Source organism: Pleurodeles waltl, chromosome 6 (genome assembly GCF_031143425.1).
Source record: "Pleurodeles waltl isolate 20211129_DDA chromosome 6, aPleWal1.hap1.20221129, whole genome shotgun sequence".
In the NCBI taxonomy this organism is placed as follows: Eukaryota; Metazoa; Chordata; class Amphibia; order Caudata; family Salamandridae; genus Pleurodeles; species Pleurodeles waltl.
The window spans coordinates 1,002,527,645-1,002,547,317 of NC_090445.1; the positions used below are offsets into that span (position 1 = coordinate 1,002,527,645).

The window sequence follows — 19,673 nt, forward strand, 5'->3', positions numbered from 1 at the left end:
GTGTTGGCTATTTATGATAATGTTATGCCACTGTTGAGTTGGTATGTGATTTCTGTTGAGAATCTTTTCACTGGCAATGTGTATGGGTTAGTATGAGATGGTGGAGAAGATATTCAAGGGGCCGGCCAATGGGTAGAGCTTACCAAACAAAACTATATTTTATGCAGGTGGTGTTTCTAGCTATATTGACAGGCAGAATGGGTCACATGGTTTGGAACAATGCAATTGTTTTTATAGTGATACATTAAATTAGATGCGTATGTGCAGGCAACTCTTTCTTTTTTTAATATGGAATGTGAGAGGGCATAGCAGCCCCCAAAAATCAGGCAAATTCTGGCATACCTGAATTAACATAAACTCAATCTGGCATTTGTTCAAGAAATGCATCTTACCAACTCAACCATTTCTAAAAGTTGTTGTCAAGTGGTGTGCTATTCCGCATTTGCTACATACTCCTCATATGCTAGGGGTACCGCCATTTTGATAAACGCGGATTTAAGTTTAAAAATATTACACATTGTTATTGATCCCCAGTGTTAATACAGTTTTGTGCAAGGTTTGATCTAATGCAAACACTTGTAAATTTGCACGGCCCCAACACAGATGACCCAGCTTTCATACAACTAGTATGGACTAGGTACAGAGATTTGTCACTGCCATCTATATTATGGAATGGTGACTTTATCTTGGTACTTAACAAAGACATGGATAATTTCCACACCACGGGTGGAGCTCATGACTCTCAGCACAGACACTAATAGACATTTTGGACACATATGGTACGGTAGCTAGATGGAGGAACAGATGCCCCACCTTGCAAGACGACACACAAGTATCATCAATCCACAGTTCAAGGGTACAACTGGATTACTGGGTGGGCACATGGGAAAAAGGCACACTTGAATAACATTGATCGTGCACCCTTTTACAACACTCCCCAGGTGATGGAGTGTCCTACCTCCCAACACCACGCTTTTAAATGGTGGTTATCACCTTCAGCCCTTCTGAATACAGTTTTTGTGGAGGAGGTTAAGTGGGGGATACTGATATTCCTCATTAGGCTTATTTAGCACACCCTGGAAGCCTTCAAGCCTTACCTAGGAGGGATTTCCATAGAAAAACAACATGGTCTGCATACAGTGCAGAGGGAGCAATTCGACACACTTCAGCGGGAAGTATTGGCACCTGAAATAGAATATGAGGCACAACTCCACCCAGTTATTGGTGAACATTGAGATCTATCTGTTTGAGTTATATGAGGCAGCAGAGCAAAAGGTCAAACATCTGCATAAGCACACAGGAGTGCAGGTGTGTGGGAAGAGAGAGAGAATAGTTCGCAGTCTTGTAGCACTGGTTTGCCGCCCATGGGCATCACATGACATTGAGCAGACAGATGGGATAGACGGAGCGCAATTGTGCCAGGCAGAACAAATCCCTGTACTGTAACCAGCAACTGGAGACCTAATACTCTACAGACCCCCGAGCAAGCAGACCCAAAGATATCTGGGGCCTGGTGCACTTCTACTTACTGAATAATGCCACATTGCTTTGAAGACATTATAAGCAGCATAGTTTATTATGTCGGATATCCCTGGGAAACTTGGGGTTCTTGAATCTTTGCTCATGTAGTGTGTATGGTTTTGGGAGGGCAGCCTTAGATGTACTGCACTGCGTACACCCATTATAATTCATCTCTCCTGTGGACCTCTTGCCTGGGCCCTGACCAGATTACCAGTTTCGAACTAGTAATTTACACTAAAACAACAGGAGTTATTCTTCTCTGTCAAATATCAACTGTTTCATTGGCTATATAAATTCTATGGTTGTACTTCAACATTTGAATAATAAAAATATATATAAACGTAGTATAATGGTCACCTTTACATAGCACAGAAAACAATCTGAATTATTTGTGTCCTTTATGAATAGATGCTCAAAACGACTCCACGTATCGATTCTCGTTTTATCAACGTGGATAAAATGAAGGTGTGAAGTAGCTAGAAGAAGATTCAAACTTGCTTTACTTGTTACATTTGGACAAAAGCAACAGACACATACATCAACTGATTGCTGACCAGGACACAACAAAATTTCTGCAGGAAAATGTAGACATGTCACCAGGTTTGGTAAATAATAAATATAAGGTGTTGCTGCGTTGGGAAGGTGCTACTCAAAAAGGTCGCAGGAGGAAGTTAAGAACTGTTAAATCGCAACTAAAATGCACTATGGTTTAGCACCTTTCTTTCATTTTAACAGTTTACGTATTGCAACCATATGTTCACGATAAAATTATAATCCAGGCTACAGTGGCTGCAGATATTACGGGGGCGTTAGAGGGGCAGATTTCCACTTGATTCAAAGTGAGTGGAACACGGGAACACGCCAGTCATGGGATTCGGCAGGTGGACAGACCTAGTGATGCTCATTACTGTTTGTACACAAACTCCTCTCTCCCGGGCAGACTCTACCTGCAGCTCACATGACCCGTATACCTCCTCGAAGTCATCATTGCGAAACTGGGCACGTGTCCCAGTTGGTTGGCAACTGAATCCGCTCGGTCACCCCTGGAGCCGCTGGTGACGCAAAGGTAAGGACAAGTTGGGGCCAAGAGCGGATCCTAGAGCTCATGGCCCCTCATGGAGCAGCACAGGGCCAGCTGCCACCGTCCTCCCTGGGCGCAGCTGCGGACATTTTCCCTCGCTGTGAGAGGCTTTGCTCCCGGCCAGAGCTGGCTCGGGGTGGGGCCTTATTTACACACACCCGTCTAGCTGAAGGCGTGCTGCTGTCGCTTTAAACGGCTCCAGGAGCCTGCTGCTATTACCGGATAACCTGCTCTTTCCTGTCTGCGGCAGCACCGGCTGCCAGCAAAGAGCCCCTGCGCCCCGGTCGTCTCACAAAGGCTAACCTCGTGCTCTTTGAGCATCTTCTGCCCACGCCGTTTGCGAATCGGGACAAAGCTGAGCCTGTCATAACAACTGCTGATTTATTATTTGGGGGTTGTGGGAGGACCGTCCAGCAGGAATACAACAGAGAGAAGCGTGCTCTGCCCAATGCGCCCTTGCTTTGTGCGCTCACATTGTTTCCCATCACACAACAGGACACCGGGAGCCACTGCAGCTTTTTCCAGCAAAACTACGATCAGGGGGAGGCTCTCTGCCAGGAAGCCCCGGAAGAGGGTCCGTGTGGCTGCAGTCAGAGCACAGGCAGTGCACCAGGAAGGAGGAGCAGCATGATTGGTGAGTACCCTTGGGTCCGCCCGGGCGTCCCATTGTTGGGGGGTGATTGTGGAGGGAGTGGGGACAGCATTGTAATCCCAATGTGAGTGGGGGCGGATCAGGTGAGGTTGCCTGGAAGAGACACCTGCCGATTCTGGCACGCACGTGACGTGCTCAGTACAGCTGCAAAGATGAAGCATGCACAGTCCTCGCAGGGGTGACTCTGGGAGTACGTCATGTTATTTAAATATCTATTTCTAGTTAGCAAAAAAAAGAGAAGCTGTCAGCTGCTTTATTGCGACGAAAAACGTTAATTGTAATCGCTCGTTCCAGCGTAGGTTGGCCGTGCTGCCCTACAACATCTGCGAGGGGGAGTCTCACATGCCCGCCTTACAATTTTCCGTCTCCTGTTTAATTTCCGTTCTGCCTGGTGAATGTCAATGGAAAATGAACGTACCTTACTTTAGACATATACCCCTTCTAATCTAGACTTTCGTGCTGTCCATGTTCTGGATGTGTGCGCGCGTGCAGTCTTTCAAGTGGCCTGCTGCCCGGTGTTCTCAGGCCAAAGAGAAAGGTAAACAGAGCACGGGAGGCGTTGTTGGGGACTCGTGTCTTTGTTTCTCCCTTGCTGCTCTGCCAGATTTCTTTCTGATGTGAGCCAAAAGTGCTTCTCAGAGGCCAGGCGGAATTTACTTCCCCAGGGCTGGAGATGCGGGTCACTAGATAGCAGCTGGTGCATGCAATTTACATTTCCGCTGCCCCGCTTCCTATGTTACTGTCCTGTCGTGTGTTCATACAAATATTATTATAATGTAGAGTAAAATCGGTACTTAACAGGCGGTGGTATAAAGTTAAAGTTTGACTATGTAAATGCCACAAAACACTTAAATAATATGTGATATTGCTTAACCTTCGTAGTACTCCGTTTCTTGACCTCTAAAATTTGGCAGACCCAATAAGCCCCCGTTAGCTTCAGACATCTTTCCTCAATGTCACAGAGCAGTCTCAAAGGCAAGTAAGTGGTCGTCCTACTTTAGAAACTTCAAAATGGCTTTGAGAAGGGCTCGCCCTTACAGAGCTTGGATGGTAACTTTCTTGCAAGGCCTTGCTGTCACATTTATAATAGTGGTCAGTGGGGACTATAAGAGGACGTTGCCGTGGCAACTACAAAACGTCACCGGGCAGGATATTTGTCAAATCTTTTAAAATGCCGGTTTTTCTTTAGTGTACCACATTAGATGTGTAGCTTAATCATTCCAGGGACCACGGGATATGAGAGTGTGCCTGGCTGAAGAAGAAGAGTGCCAAGCACTGTGTTTTTACAGATGGTTTGTAGCAGCCAGAAAGAGCAATTCTTAAATTGTTCTGCTTTGTCTGAAAGAGTTTTGCTAGCTTGGGGGGCAAAAATGGAGGTGCTTTTCAAATACGAATATTCCAAAAAATTAAGTAAACTTGATTAAAGACCGCATCATTTGTTTTGGATGGTCACATGTCTGGGAATCAGATGGTTCCCATGTGTCTGCGTTGGGGAGGGAGGAGGTGTGATATTCTGGGAGCCGGCACAACAAGGCCCTATACGTTAAAGGCCGGGCTAACCCCATGATTGCCACCAGGTGGTCAAGCCTCCCCTTGACAACATAAGCCAGACCTAGCTATTTAGCCCACTACACTGCATGATGGATATTACGAGCCCCTACGCACGTCATATAAAAACAATTATGCCTCAGAATGCAACGAGATGGTGACTAAAAAGAGTGGCTATGCTGCCTCTTGGAGCTATGTGTGTGCTTCTGAAATACCAGAAAGGTACCTGTAATGAAGAGTCCTTGCTCTCCAAAGGTCAGATTCCCTTCCGGAGGTGCGGAATGAAATACTTCCGCAGCAGTAAATAAGGCAGAAGCCACAAAGGCGCCAGCGGCAGTTTTGTTCATAGTCTTTAGTTTTGCTTTTGTTTATGAAGAACAGGATAGTGGTCTAGCTGCTGTAGTTTGCCCGCTTTGGAACTGGACAGTTTAGTTCCAACCTTGGCGTCTAAACCTGTGACTTAGAGCAACTAAATATGCCGCCCCGTCCCTTTCATAAATACATAAAAACGTGTTACACCCGGATAATCCCGTGCACGCCCTAATGTCATGGGGTCAAGTTCGCCCATATAAAACTGCAATAATAACAGCATACATATTAACACATAACCGAAATGAACACCAGTTGTGCCTTCAACAGCGTCAAGCTAGCAGGTAGCCCGAGTTCCCTAATTGTTCAAATGCGGTGGAAGGTCATCCCAAGGTCAGAAGCAGTGTTTGTATATCTCAGTGTTAAGAACTGTATTCAGTTGGTTTTCCTTTCAAACGTATATCACACAGAAAACGACATACAGATTCCGCCTGGGCACTAATAAAATTACAAGGGAAAAATGAGCTCAGGTGGCAGCCTCCCCTAACCTAGGAAACATTTGGACACACGGGCTTCAGTGTGGATCCCAGTGGAACCCGTTAGAGAGAGGGGCTACCGTTTGACCGGCCAGCACCCTGGAACAATCATCATATGTACATAACATTGGTTCAGTATGGTATGTTTAATTTACAATAGTTGTGAACACATTATGTTACACATGTATTGAAACCAAGCCTAAACATGATGCCATACAGGGTACTTTGTAAGAAAAATGAATACAAAGCGTACTGTAATTGAATAACAATGTTTATGTAGGCCTATATTTGCAGGCTGTCCTACCAAGGGATTCCCATAATGTGGCCCTAACCCTTAGCTTCCGAATGTAGCCGTTTTGTTGCATTGGGGTAACTCTATGGCCGAAGCTACCGATAATGGAACAGGTGCAGCCTCACTGGGGCTTAGGTGCGTTATGTGCCCTCAGCACCCAATTATAGCTGTTTTTCACTTCGTAAAGGTGTTTTGGGGGTTCATTCTCCGTGCTCACCTTAAGGCCCAAGGCAGCAACGTTCCACCAGTTCTGCTTTGTAGTTTCGGGATGAGCATTTTATATTTGTGAAGCCATTACTTTGTGTTGTTAATTTGATATTCTGCGCACAAAATGATCTTTCAGTCGGACCGTAAGTGGATTACCAAGCCTTCACGCATGGTGGCTGCTCACATGTTTCAAATGTGTTTATTTCTGTAGTTTGCCAATTTTCATATTGTTTTCCCGAACTCCATGTTATTTACCTAGGCGATTTGTGCGTGGATGGTGAATAGTGATGCAAGTATCCTCATGCAAACGTCAACTTTCAAGAATGTCTTTACATTCTGTAGTAGAGCTTTTAAACAGGGGTGCCTTTTGAAAAGCTTAGAAGAGCAGTACTGTATTTTGGTAATTAAGGTTCTGTATTGCTTTAAATCCCTGAAAACACAGAAACGAGCACAAATTAGCCAACAAGCATGGGAGGTGTTTCCTAGGTTACTTGCTTTGTGGGCTGGGCAAATCATTAGAGCAGTTGATCTTGGCATGACAGTGTAGAAAGAGAAGGCTTGGTGATGCCTATGAAAAATGATTTTTTCAACTTCCTATATTATGTAAAATGTGTGTGGTAGTTAACATTTTCTTGAAAAGGTAATTTTCAGTTTTTGTCTGTGTAGTTTCAATTATTAACTTAACATGTGTTTGACTGACTATATAGGTCCCGCTGGTGGGCGGCTCGTAAGTCCTCTCTATTTCCAAACATCTGTGTGAGAGTGTGCTGAATCCTGTTTGAGAATTCCTCCACACATGCAAGTCCCCCACCTCTGTGTGGGTATAGAAAAAGCATGCAGGTAATTAATTGTTAGGAGTTGGCATAGAGGAGGAGTAGGCATGGAAATCTATGACCTGTATAAGTGTTCACCTGAAGGATGTGGTGAATCCCCAGAAATCAACAAAATCTATTCAAATCATATAAAAGGATGATGTACTTCTTCCCCTTTGAATTTTGTGAACAAAGCCTTTTGAGTGGTGGAAGGTGGCTTATTTTGTGGCAATAATACGATCTGAAAGAATTAGTGTTTGGACAAACGGTCCCCGAGATGCACTTTACACTTAACAGCAAATGTAGGTGGGACTGCTGTCCCTTCACAGTCCATTGATTCAGCATGTCGATAGTAACCACAGTTAGGGTGAGGCATTTGGCATGTAGGATAAGGCAAACAAACACCAGTGAGGGCGGTCCTCCAATGACTTATTATAAATTAAATATACATTACCTTTGTGTACTGAATAGGCTATTTTCTGGTTAGTAGAGATTTGATAAACCTTCAGCTGTTCATTCATTGGTGAAGTATTTCTGGAAGAGCCATGCTGAAGTTCTCTCCTGTAACTCAAAGTCTACAACTGATCTAAGGCCTGGAATAGGTCAGTGCTATATTTCAGGTGCTCATTGGGAGATCGGATAAAGGTATGCTGTTGGAAAATGTGCTTTGGCTGCTCAAATCCCTCATGCCACCTGAAAGTAAGTTTTTCTTTTTTCAGATGGCTGAAAGTGGCTTGGTGATGGCTTGTGGGTTATGCATGCTGTTTCAAAGATGGAGCGTACTTGAAAGGGAAGCCAAGACATGACGTTTAGAGCAAGCCTCGCGTATCTAATAACAGGCGCACTGCTGCATGTTGTATAACCTTGAGCATTGTTCTACGTCTTTAGGTTTTCACTAGAATTGTGCTCCTGTAGACTGGTGACGAGGGTGCTAAAATCTTGATCGTTTGTACGAGGATCATTCTCCAGGATGTTTTCACAGTAGGTGCAGTTGTGTTGGTTTGAACTTGTTTTAATGTGGTGACCACTGTGTGGTACTGTATGTAAAATTATGTTTCTACAGGCAAGGTTGGAAGTTGCAAGGTTTGTCTGCGATATGCAACTTCATCTGAAGGAAATGTTTCCTGCAAAAATAGTTTTGAGGGGCAGTTCTCCAGATAATAGTAAGTTTGTGATGGAGTTTTCTCAAACCAAAACCCACTTTTAAGCAGTATTTTTTCCCCAAATTTGTCCTCAACTTCTCCAGCCCGTGGTACGTAGCCCCTAAGTTACTGAGGTAATGACATTGTAACTTATGCTTGTAGAGATTCAGTTTTGTGAAGGGGGGTTAAGCCATTTTGCATTGTTACTTTGAAAGAAGTGGTTGATGATAGACATGTATGTGTTTGCGGTTACTTGAAAACTTTGAATGGCTTTGGCACAGGTGTGCCAGTTCGTTTTTTTTCTATTTAGCTAGTATGTGTGCAAGTTTACATAAATGATGACAATGAAGTAGTGATTCTGCTGTGCGTAAGGCTCACCGTTTCATGATTGACTCACTTGGGCTTGGCTTCTTTGCACACTACACAATAGTAGATCATTGTAGTCTGTTTGTTTCTTCCCTTCCTGTGTGACGTCTGACTTTATTTTACATTTTATTTTACGTTTTCTGGTTGTCAGTCTAAACTCATTTTTCTATGGATGTCAAAATCTGCTTCATTGTATGTTGTGGATATGCTTTAAGAAGATGTTCATCATTTGCATGGCACATTTTTTGATTGGCAGGTGAAACTCGCTGTTTTGAATTCCTGATCTAATAAAAGTGGAGTTGTACTTGTTAACACACTGATATTTCCTGTGCCTAAGATCAAGAATATAATTTTTCAACATTTATTGTACTTTAAAAGAATAGTGTATATTCACAATGTTTTTTTTCCTTAGTAAAGACAGTCACGAATCCAGAGTTTTATTCCTGGTGGGCATAAATGAGTTTACTATGGTGAATTTCAGCACCGCAGTATAGAGACATTTCTCACTTTTTTGGGAAGTTTGGGAGCGCCTACAAACGTGTAACTTTATGTGCTTTCCGAAACTGTGATCCAGCCTCTCCCCACCCTGGATATGGTTGGATATTTATTCGAGAAAAGGGCTAGAGAACTACGTTTCCAGGATGGAAACGCGAACGAACCGCATCCAGATTTAATGGGGTTATAGCAGAAGGGTATTTCCAATGTTTCCCCTCAACATAGGGGAGGTGGCACCTGTTGGAAATGTTTCATGATATTCCCAGTAGAATGTATGGAAACCTGCGCCTGACGCTGCTCTCCACTATTGATAGTTTCTATTAACTGAAAAAAGTAGTAAATCCGTACATAGGTGCATATTTACAGGTGAAGATTTTTTTCAGTTCTGTAATGGTATATAGAGAATATTTCTCGTGAGGATCAGCAACCTTTTATATGTAAAATCAATGTTTTAACGTTTATTTTGTCATTCCGAGATAGTTGGCACTTGCAAGCATGCAAGTGCATGCATCAGATTCCATGTGCACACGTGTCATGATGCACCGGCTGCCATTCTGGCTTTTTATTTTTACTTTCCCATGTCAACATGGCAGATGGCCATTTTAAAACAGTGAAATTAAAAAAAATCACCAAAGTGCAAAAAGGAAAGTGACCAGTTCGTCAACACTTTGCAGCTCCAACAACACCTCAACTCCCTGACTCCGTGCAACGTCTTTGTTTCCTCATCGTTTTCTAAGGTACTGTACCTGGGGCCTGAGTAACTCTGTGACCGGCCTGCACTCCCTCATGAGTGGCGTCAGACTGTTTGGAGCGACTCCATCAAGACACAGTGATTGCCCCACTAGAAGCTATTGTGTTTCTAAGAGCTATACTAAGATTTAATCTTTGAAAATTCATATGTTTACTTGTGCGTGTTGGATTTTTGTCATTTTGGTCTTGTTTTACTCAGATAACTATTGGCTATTTTTCAAAATTGATGTGGAGTACATTTGTGGTATTTTCACTGTTACTGTGTGTATGTACAAACACTTTACACAGTGCCTCTGAGATAAGCCTGGCTGCTCGTTCCAAGCTACTGAGGGGCTGAGCAGGAGTTATCTTAACTGTATGAGTTCTTTACCCTGATTAGAGTGAGGGTCCCTTCTTGGACAGGGTGCACACCACTGCTAACTAGAGAGCCCATTTATAACAGTATCTGTATATTTTTAATATTAACGTAACAATTTTATGGTGATTTGACATTTTTATTGTCTTTGTATGAAGTTTGATTTTATAGTTTTTGTTAGCCAAATAAAAGTTTTTTTGACTGACTGAACAAAACAAAAAAAGCATCGACAAAGCCAGCATGTTGGCATGCACCTGTTAAAGGTGGGACCTAATGGCTTTGCCGATACTTGCTTTACACTTTGTCATACTTGCATGACTAAATTTGCCTGCTAGGAAACACCTATAGAGCAAGGGTTATTTTTTTAATTTAAAAAGTAAATTTTTAATTAAACCTTTTTAATGCAACATGCGCTGCCATATTTAGGTGAAAGCATGTTACATTTTGTCTTTCTAACTTCGTGCCTTTTGCTCCAAAAAAAAAAAAATAGCCATTGTACCATCGTGCCAAGCCCAGACCTACTGTCTTTGTCTAGTCTGTCACATGACCAGATATTTATTTGTTTGAAACCTAACAGCACGCATTCATTTTGGGTCGATGAATTCCTGTAGTGCGTTGAGTACATTAGCACTGTATGCTAGAATTACTAATGACCCTGTTGCATGTGCTGCAAGGGTGGCTCATGAATCTTTAAATGCACTATGGAACACACATATTTGTGCATGGAAATAGCTCTCTGCCAACAGAAGTTCTATAGTTTGTTAAGCATCCCTCTGAACGATACCTTTTGAAAATGTGGACTGCGTAATTGCAAGGTTTCCAAATGATCAATAATAATAGGTTTGTAAGAGTCTGATAAAATCCACTATATAGAATGCACTGGGAGAAAGGTTCAAACCAACCGAGCGAGCCACACTAACTCTTTAACAAATATGACTCCTTCTAATAGAGCCCAAGCAATCATTAATGGACTGTAAGAAACTGGATTATTATTTGTGGTTGGTGACAACCCACCTCAAGGAATAATCCCAACCCTTGCTGGGGTGAATCCTCCAGTTCACTAAAGTACCCTGAATTGAACCCCCTGGTAGCTATGCCACAGAGCAGACAAGCTTAACTTAGGGCACTGGGTAAAGTATTTATGCAGTAATAAAGTCAAAATGCAAAAAAATGAAAATATCAAACTGATTTAGAGTAAATTTTAATAAACAAAATGACAAAAATCTAACCAGGGGACTGGAGAGATTTATTTTTAAGGTTTGAAAGAAAAATAGTGCCAGAAAGTACAAAGTACAAATGATAGTCTGGTTGTGGTAAACCTCGGCCTCGGTGCAATTTGTGGGTGACTGTACTAGAACTCGGATTGCAGAATGTACCTTCTGACTTTGGGACTGATTTTAGATATTTGCGGATAGGTTACTTGTCCACCCAAATCTAAATCCCACTATTTCCTATGGGATTTAGATTTCAGCGGACTGGATATCCATCATCATTGTGATGGAGCAACCCATCAGTCAATATATAAATCAGGCCCGTAGTCCTTTAAGTTACACTCTATCCCCAGAGTACATTTCTGAAGCTCACCAGGACCTCAGGAAAGGCAATTAAAGCCTCACAGTGTGCCAGCCGGAGGTCAACGTCAGTGTCTAGTCCAGGTTTAGTTGCAGTTGGTTAGCAGGGTACTTCCAGGAAAAGACCTCTTGTAGCTTGTTGTATACCTGTAGCTTATACAGGAGGTCAGCCTTACGACTGCTGGAGTCCACTTCTTTGTTATCAGGCACAAGATGGAGTGGGTCCAGTCCTTCAGGGCTCTTAGGTCACAGAAAGTATGTCCAGCCCTATTTTGATCTTTCTCAGGTTCAAAAAGTATTCTGAAGTGGGTGCCTGGAGGTTCTACATTTATACTTGACATTAGCTAGTGGGCAGGAACAAACTCCTGGACAAGTCCTAACCTATCAGATTTAAGTTCCCAAGGAGAACCCTACTCACTTTGGGTATTTTCAAGATGACGAAAGTCTTCAGCCACACTAAACTTGGACTCTGAGAATGGGATTAGGGGTGAGTAGGGAGTGTACTATGGTGATCCTAGTGTCCTCCCACACCTAACTCTAAAATCCAGTTTAAGAAAGTCACACTAACTGCAAAAAACCCAGGGACAGTAATCTAACAGGACAAAACTCCTTCAGCAGCTAAACAGTAGGTCCACAAGAATTGCCCTGTCCGCTTTCAAGTGTGTCCCAAGGGGTATATGAAAACCCAGCACACTGTCAAGCAGGTTTTGACACTCAAGCTGGATTTGATACAATAACGTTAAAAAGGATGTCGACAGTGACAACCCTGCAAATTTGGAGGAGACTTCTCTGTCCTTTCCAGTCAGCGTATTGTTTGCTTCTACGAGGCATGTCACACCTATGAAAGACTAAATCCCTCATCTGCAGGGTGTGTAACCATCGATAGTGTAACAGGCGCAGTTGCACTGGTGTGTGTGGTCCACTGCCCCCTCATTTTTCACTTTCAAATCACGCTATAAAGTCAAGTAACCTATGCTTACATTAGTGCCCATGGCAACCTTGCTATGCCACAGTTCATTTGGCTGTAGGATGTATTAGTCCAAGGTGACCAGGATCCACATTGCCAGTGAACCTAATCAGATTGAAGGTAATGCTTTGGTAATCTCTCTAAGAACATCACAAAATCTACTGAATGACCTTGAACCAGATTGCTGCCCATGTGCTTTTCAATTGTGCACTGCCCGTGTGCTTTTCAATTGTGTGAGTCTGATCGAGATTGAGTCCTTTCACATAGTCCAGTGGGTAGTTTGTTCCTCTAAGCATACGGTCAATTCTTTATTTATTATTGATGTGCTAATGAATGAATGGTGTTAAAAAGTGCCTGATTATTAGCATACTGAATTTACAAAAGGTTTGTCCCGCATTTCAATATCTAGTACTACAGGTATATGGTGTTCAAAGGCCATGAGACTCAGAAAGACATTGACATAGAGAAACAACGGCTTGCATTGGCAAGGGACAATTTCTTTTAAAAATACTTGTTTTTAAAAATCTACACAACAACATTAAATGTGCAAGTGTAATGAAAAGGGAACCACTGCTACTTATAACGGTGTGCATGTATGTGTTTTTTTTTTTTTTTTTTTGTTGCAAAAATGTAAAGCTTGACATATTTAAACCAATAGGTCATTCTCTGCTTTCATTATTCCTATCAGCTCTGGCACTGAAGTGAACTACTTTCTTGTCAGAGGTGAACATATACAAGTAAAAAATATTGTCACTGAAACCTAAATGAACCATTTGCTGAAGTGGATGGAAGAGGAATGACTGAAAGACCATGTTTGTAAATCTGTATGTATGGTGAATATTTTGAAAAACAGCCTGGAAAGACACTTAAAGCTGTCTTAGCCCCACTTCTAGAAAGTGGTAGAAGTAAATCACCTTCAAGTTATGTTGACTCTAGATGTGATACCTGCTAGAATGCTATGCACAAGAACATACTGACGACTTGAGGTTGCTGCCTTCGTGACGGAAACATTTAGCAGCCATTGAGGCAACTGGCAAATGTTCCCACATGGTGAATATTCCTTTGTGGTACGGTACTGCAAATAGAAATTTCTCTCTGCCAAAGCACCCTACAAAAGCGCACAGAAGCCCTCTTAGTCTCTTTACCTGTAGATATGCCCACCAGAAGAGTTATACCTTTCAGAATATTGGTCTTATTCTGGTGGTGTTTAAAAAAAACAAAAAAACAAAAAACACCGAAATAAGAACACCAAAAGAGATCATGCTGCTGATGTTAGAATAAGGCAGACTTTATTTTCATGAGTTGTGCCCCTTTGCAAGGCACTCCAGTTGATATTGTCTGCCTTTACTTGAACGGTGGTAGGATTACCAGCTCGGTGTATGGCATTGTCCTTTACATAATGCAAGCTTCACACTCAAATCACAAGAATAACATTAATGGATCATGCACAAGCCACCACATCCAAAATCAATCCTTTCTACAAATAAAATGGCCTCCCTCTTCAAAGGGTCTGTTGCGGGGAATCTTAAGTTAAAGGACAAGACTCCTCTTGGCAAGGCAAATACAGCTTTTTACTGTTGGCAGGAAGAGTAGCTATCTCCATACAGGCAAACAGCTGGTCTCAATTAGCTGTTTCATAGGCAGCCACTTGTATAGCAACATGAACAATGCTTGTTACAAAAGGTCAAAAAAATAAGTTACTTACCTGTTTTATGTTAGTTGCAAAACATCACATCACCCGTGTCCCTAAACATTTAAACTGTTTCTTAAACATTCTTTATTGCAGTTATAATAATGCTTACCAAACTAACTATTCACTAGTCTTGAATTCTTGTGTATTTGAGTGCATTTTTTATCACTCTGCTCCTATTAGATTTTGTGTACCCTTGGCTAATTCAATTTACTGTTCCCATTCTTCTATCATGTTTTTAATGTGGGACAACAGAATATGTCGTAACACACGGAGAGAGTGAGGGAGCGGAAAATGGTTAGGAGGAACTCAACCGTACTAGGCTCCCTATGTATGTATCCAGAAATAACACAAAGAAGTACGGGGTTCACTAATAAATCAAAGAGCGTGAGTAAGGGGCATGCTTATGCTCCCCGCTGCTCCAAGTCCTTGCTAGGGAAATAAGGTCAGTGCGACGCTGTGGAGTCTTGAAAAATCAGGGGGAATTTCCTTTACGGACTAGGTGGTCTCACACACTATATAGTGTCATGCTTCATCATTTGACCACCTAGTCCCACCCAGGTAGGGCAGTGCCACCTGGCCAGACTCAACCTCACTGTTAAAAGAACAGGAGGGAGTGCATAAATTAATTCTTGGTCTGGAAAAATTTGGGATCCAGCTAACCTTGGGAAAATAAAAACACCTAACCAGTCACCAGTGCAAAGGTGCAATTTAATAATGGTGTCTGTTTGGTGTGGTTAAAAATAAAAAGTGGGACACCTCCGTGAGAACAAGGACTCACAGGGTCACCTATCTAAAATTCGGTTGCCAACATGTTTTTGCCCTTAATAATGAGCCAAGGAAAGTCTCGGGCATTCATCAGGGCCTCAGATCCCTATGACTCACACTGGAGTGAAAGAGCCTACTCCAAAATATTGGAGCCAGGCATCAAATTATGAGTGCATGTTTTCTTGTTAAATAAATTAGGAAATTTGCTATCTTAAAACCCATTTACTATCAAAGTGCTAAATAAATATGGATAAATGTAAAAAAGATGACTAAAAAATAAATATGGATAGAAATATTAAAAATAAATGCCAAAAACACAGGAGCATTATGTACCATCTATCGAAGTGTAATTTGCTACATTGTTGTCCCAAATAATCACACATTCTTACTGCATCCTGATTAATATCAGCTCTGTTCCATATAGACGTGACCTGCATGAAGATTCAATATCCGGATGCCATTAATAATGGGCATAAACTGATCTAGGAACTCTAAATTCATGCCTACGAACACAATCTGGGGGTAAACGATTTACTAAATAACTACTGCACTTAGTGCGGCTAAACCTAAGATCGTTTGTACCCTTTCTGCAGTGTTCGGATGACCTGTTTTCTTCATTCGTACTCTTTCTTCCTTAATGCCCTTTCAATCTGTAAGGATGTATAAAACTTCTGCTGAAGAGTCATATTTTGTGGCACTAACTAAAATCTGTACTACGCGAACATATGTTGGATGCATTCGGACCTTAATCCTACACAAGTAAAAAATTTAAAAGACATAGAGATGTGTTAACAGGTACTTCCCTAGTTGAATGTAAACTATTTGATCCTGTAGCATGAGGAATTAAAGAGCAAACAGAACATGATTTATTAGTACTGTCGGAACCTATATCTGACGTGCTAATACCACGTGTTATCTAATAATCTTGTATTAATACTATGGTACAAGTTATCATATGTAAAAGGTTCTTTTTGCTGGTGTATGATGTAACTAGTAGAGCTAAAATATACATTACTATAAAAGAGCAATAGTAGAAGTGATAGTAATAAGAGAAAAAAAGGAAAAAGGAAACAAAATTACATAACTTTCATTTGGTGGTTCAAAAGATTGTCCAAAAGCAGAAAATTGTCCAAAGGTAGAGGTGGAGGGGGGTATATTTACGGTCACAGTCTTCTCCCTTCCCTTGTTCCATTTCTTTCACTGGTGTTTTGTGATGTGGTGCAAGGTTCAGTTGAATGTCTGATAAGCTACCTTGAGGGCAGTGGAAGTAGTTATTGTCATGGTGAAAGATCCATTAAACCTTGGCTGTCTCCATTTCTGGACATAATTTCTAACAAAAACTGTATTACCTACATGCACAAGTAGGTCGACCTCAACAATGGCGCGCTTCTCCTTTGCTTTGGTTAGCTGTTTCAAAATGAACTTGGCGACTCTGGTTAATTCAGAGAGATAAACACGCATTTTATCATTCAAGGTTCTCTCTGTATCTTACTTTTGGTGGCAGGTATTTGCATATTCATAGGTCTCCCTGTCACTATCTGATGGAGTGCCAAGTGATGATCAGAAACAGGTGTGTTCCTAAGGAGAGAAGAGTGCCAATGGTAAACAATACAACCAGCTCTTATTCAACATGGTGCATAGCTTGCTGATCTTGTTTTCCTGCAGACCATCAAGGCGCTCAATGATGCCATTGCTCTGGGAATGATAAAAGAAGATAGTTAATGTTTTATACCTAGTATTGTTGTGAGATGTGCAAAGATTGCATTAGCAAAGTGTGTGCTGTTGTCAGACCGTATCCCTTCTGGAATTCACCACTGGGGAATCACCTCAGCAATCCAAAAAGTAGCAACTGATTTAGCATCACAATGGGTGCACTGTCCTGCTTCAATCCATCAAGAAAAAGGACAAACTACAACTATGAGATACCAATAGTTATTGCACCTTTCTAACATGTCCTCAAAGACAAGATGGAGGGTTTTAAAAGGACCTCCTGGCCGTGGAATGGTAGAATTTATCACCTTCAATGTGGGATTTGGAGAGAGTTGTTGACAAACATTATGATTATGAAGGTAAGCATCTCATGTAAGTTGGGGAAAAACCAACCTTGTTGTATTTGCTTAGACAAATGATCTCTCAAGATGTGAGCTGGTAAATGCAATTGATCAGGAGATATCATAAGTAAAGCCTGAGGCATCACTGGTTTACCTGTAGATATTTGCATATCAACTAAGTTATCCCCTGACGGGGATCATCCACTAGTTTCCTATAACTGTTACTCATGTGGTGGAGCAGCTTCCTGCAACTCTTGAAGATATAACCTCGCTGTTTCAGCATAATGAGGCATGACATTATCAATGCTAGTGTCAGATTCAGATTCAGGGGGTGAGGCATTCTGGGCCACCAAAACAGGGGCATGCTGTGAACCTGATGGTACAGGCGAGGGTGTGCGGCTAGCTGCCCAATCTGCTAGTGCATTTCCTTGTGACAGAAAATCTTGTCCATTTGTATGTGTTGAATACTTCACAACTGCCACTGCCTGTGGTAAGGCAAGGGCCTCTATTAAAACCTCTGAAAGATTTCTATGCATAACAGGACTTCCGTCTGACTTGAGGAAACCTCTCCTGCTCCATCTCATAATGCTAGAATGTACAGTGATAGTTACATAAGCTGAATCTCAATATATCATGGCGCCTTTTCCTGCTCCTTGCTTAAGAGCTGCTATCAACTCTGCTGCTTGTGAAGAATAATGTGCTGGCAGCATTAACTGCTCTACTCTGTGGAGTGTGTCTGAAGAATCATGCTGTTGTGCTCTGACTACTGCTGTACCTGTGTGTCTCAATTCTGCATCCTGATCGATAGCAGAACCATCAACAAAACTGACAGTAGTACCTAGAATCGGATCCTTTGTTGCGTGCTAGATTCATTAAGGCTATATGTTGCACAGCCATGTGAATCATCCTCCGAGTCTAATATAAAATGAGAAAGGAATGCCACAGGGTTCACTGTATGACAATTCACCAATATCAAAGATGATAGCAACACTATCAGTTCATATTCTGACACTCCTTGTGTAGTTAGAGTAGTCTTAGCCTTCTGAATGATGGGCTACAATGAGAGTGCTCTTCTGCACTGGAAAGGCTGAGGTGGTGAGAGCCTGCATGCAAGGATAATGTCCTCATTACTGAATCCAACTGTCTACTAAAATATGCAATGGGTTTGTGTCCTAAGCAAAATTTCTTTGTAAGGACCGCTGTCATTGCTTGATCATTGGAAAGACAAAAGAGATCAAATTCCTTGGTGTAATCAGGAGTCCCCAAAACTGCGGCATTTGTTATCTCAGTCTTCAATTTCTGGAAAGTCTCCCTCTCTAATACAAGATCAGGTTGCTCCTGTATATATAAGGAATGTAATTGATAGCTACTGTTACAGTAGGTTCCACATCTGGCCTGTGCATTTTCTGACCATATTGGACACATGGAACTACTCTGTGGGCACCTTCGTTGCGTGTATGGAAATTATTTCCTCCTCTCACAACCACACCTCCCTGTCTACCTTGAGATGGAGTTGCCATTGGGTGTTCTTGGTAACTTTGCTGTGGTGACATTTGTTGCCCCTGAGGCATTGCTGATTGCTGCACATTTAGTGGTGGTATCTGAGGTACATATGTCATTTGTGAGTTGGACTGTGTCTGCACTACTGTATTTCCTGTATGATTGTAAACACATGTCCTTCCATTTTGTTCATTCCATCTCTTAGCACTACAATATCTAATGAAATGTTCATATCTGTGACAGTATATGTTTTATCCATCCTTTGAGGACCTATCCTGCCTCTTCCTATTACTCCTCTGCTACTTCCTTTGCCCTTACATTATCCTGCTTTTGTGGGTACTGTTGACGGGTATTCCCTGGGACCGATACCACAGACATTGTAGTCACCTGACTGGTGACTGCTACTACAGCTCCTTCCACTGCTCCTTTCTTTGACAACTTTTACTGCACTTGGCTGCTGCTTTCTCTGTCAACTCCTGCTTGGTTCTCTTTTTCTCCTGCTTCTTTTTACAGAAATTGATTATATGTGCCTGTATCTCTTTCCAGGGCATGGCGTCTAATGTCACTGTATTATCAAGGTTGTCTTGGATACAAGATGGTAAACCCGTGTTCACATAATTGTGAAACAACACAGCACTTCCCCTTGTTACTTCACAACCCTGACCTACTCCTCGAGTCCACTTTTCTTTCATCCTGCTGAGGAACTGAGTAGGATCCTCATTGGACTGTATTGATTGAGCTATGTGGCACCCAATGTTTGGCTTGCCAGGATACATTTTTCTGAACTGATCCCAAACTGCTGTCCGAACTAAATTAAATGGAGAACCATCATACCTAGTCTCTGTGAGGGTAACATTTTTCACTCAAGCTTCATGAAAAACAGTATTTGTCTCATCTGCTATAAGAGAGCTAAGTAAACTCCTTATGTCACCTACTTCCAGGGTAATACCTACCATTTACTTTTCAAAGGCCCTAATCCATTTCCCTGGTCCCTCTGTAAATGGAGATAACGTTTAAGATTCTCCTTGTCCATTTGTGACCAATGGACATAATGAGGTGA

At 41.9% G+C, this 19,673-nt stretch overlaps 1 protein-coding gene across 1 annotated transcript in view; it reads left to right on the forward strand.

Annotated features, from left to right (window-relative positions):
* Window positions 1-2,700: 2,700 nt before the first annotated feature.
* The window catches only part of STAMBPL1 (STAM binding protein like 1), a 182,886-nt gene continuing 165,913 nt past the window's right edge, over window positions 2,701-19,673 (forward strand). Inside the window, exon 1 of the mRNA XM_069239904.1 lies at window positions 2,701-3,236. The gene's annotated coding sequence lies outside the window, so the exon portion shown is untranslated. The remainder of the gene's footprint in view (window positions 3,237-19,673) is intronic.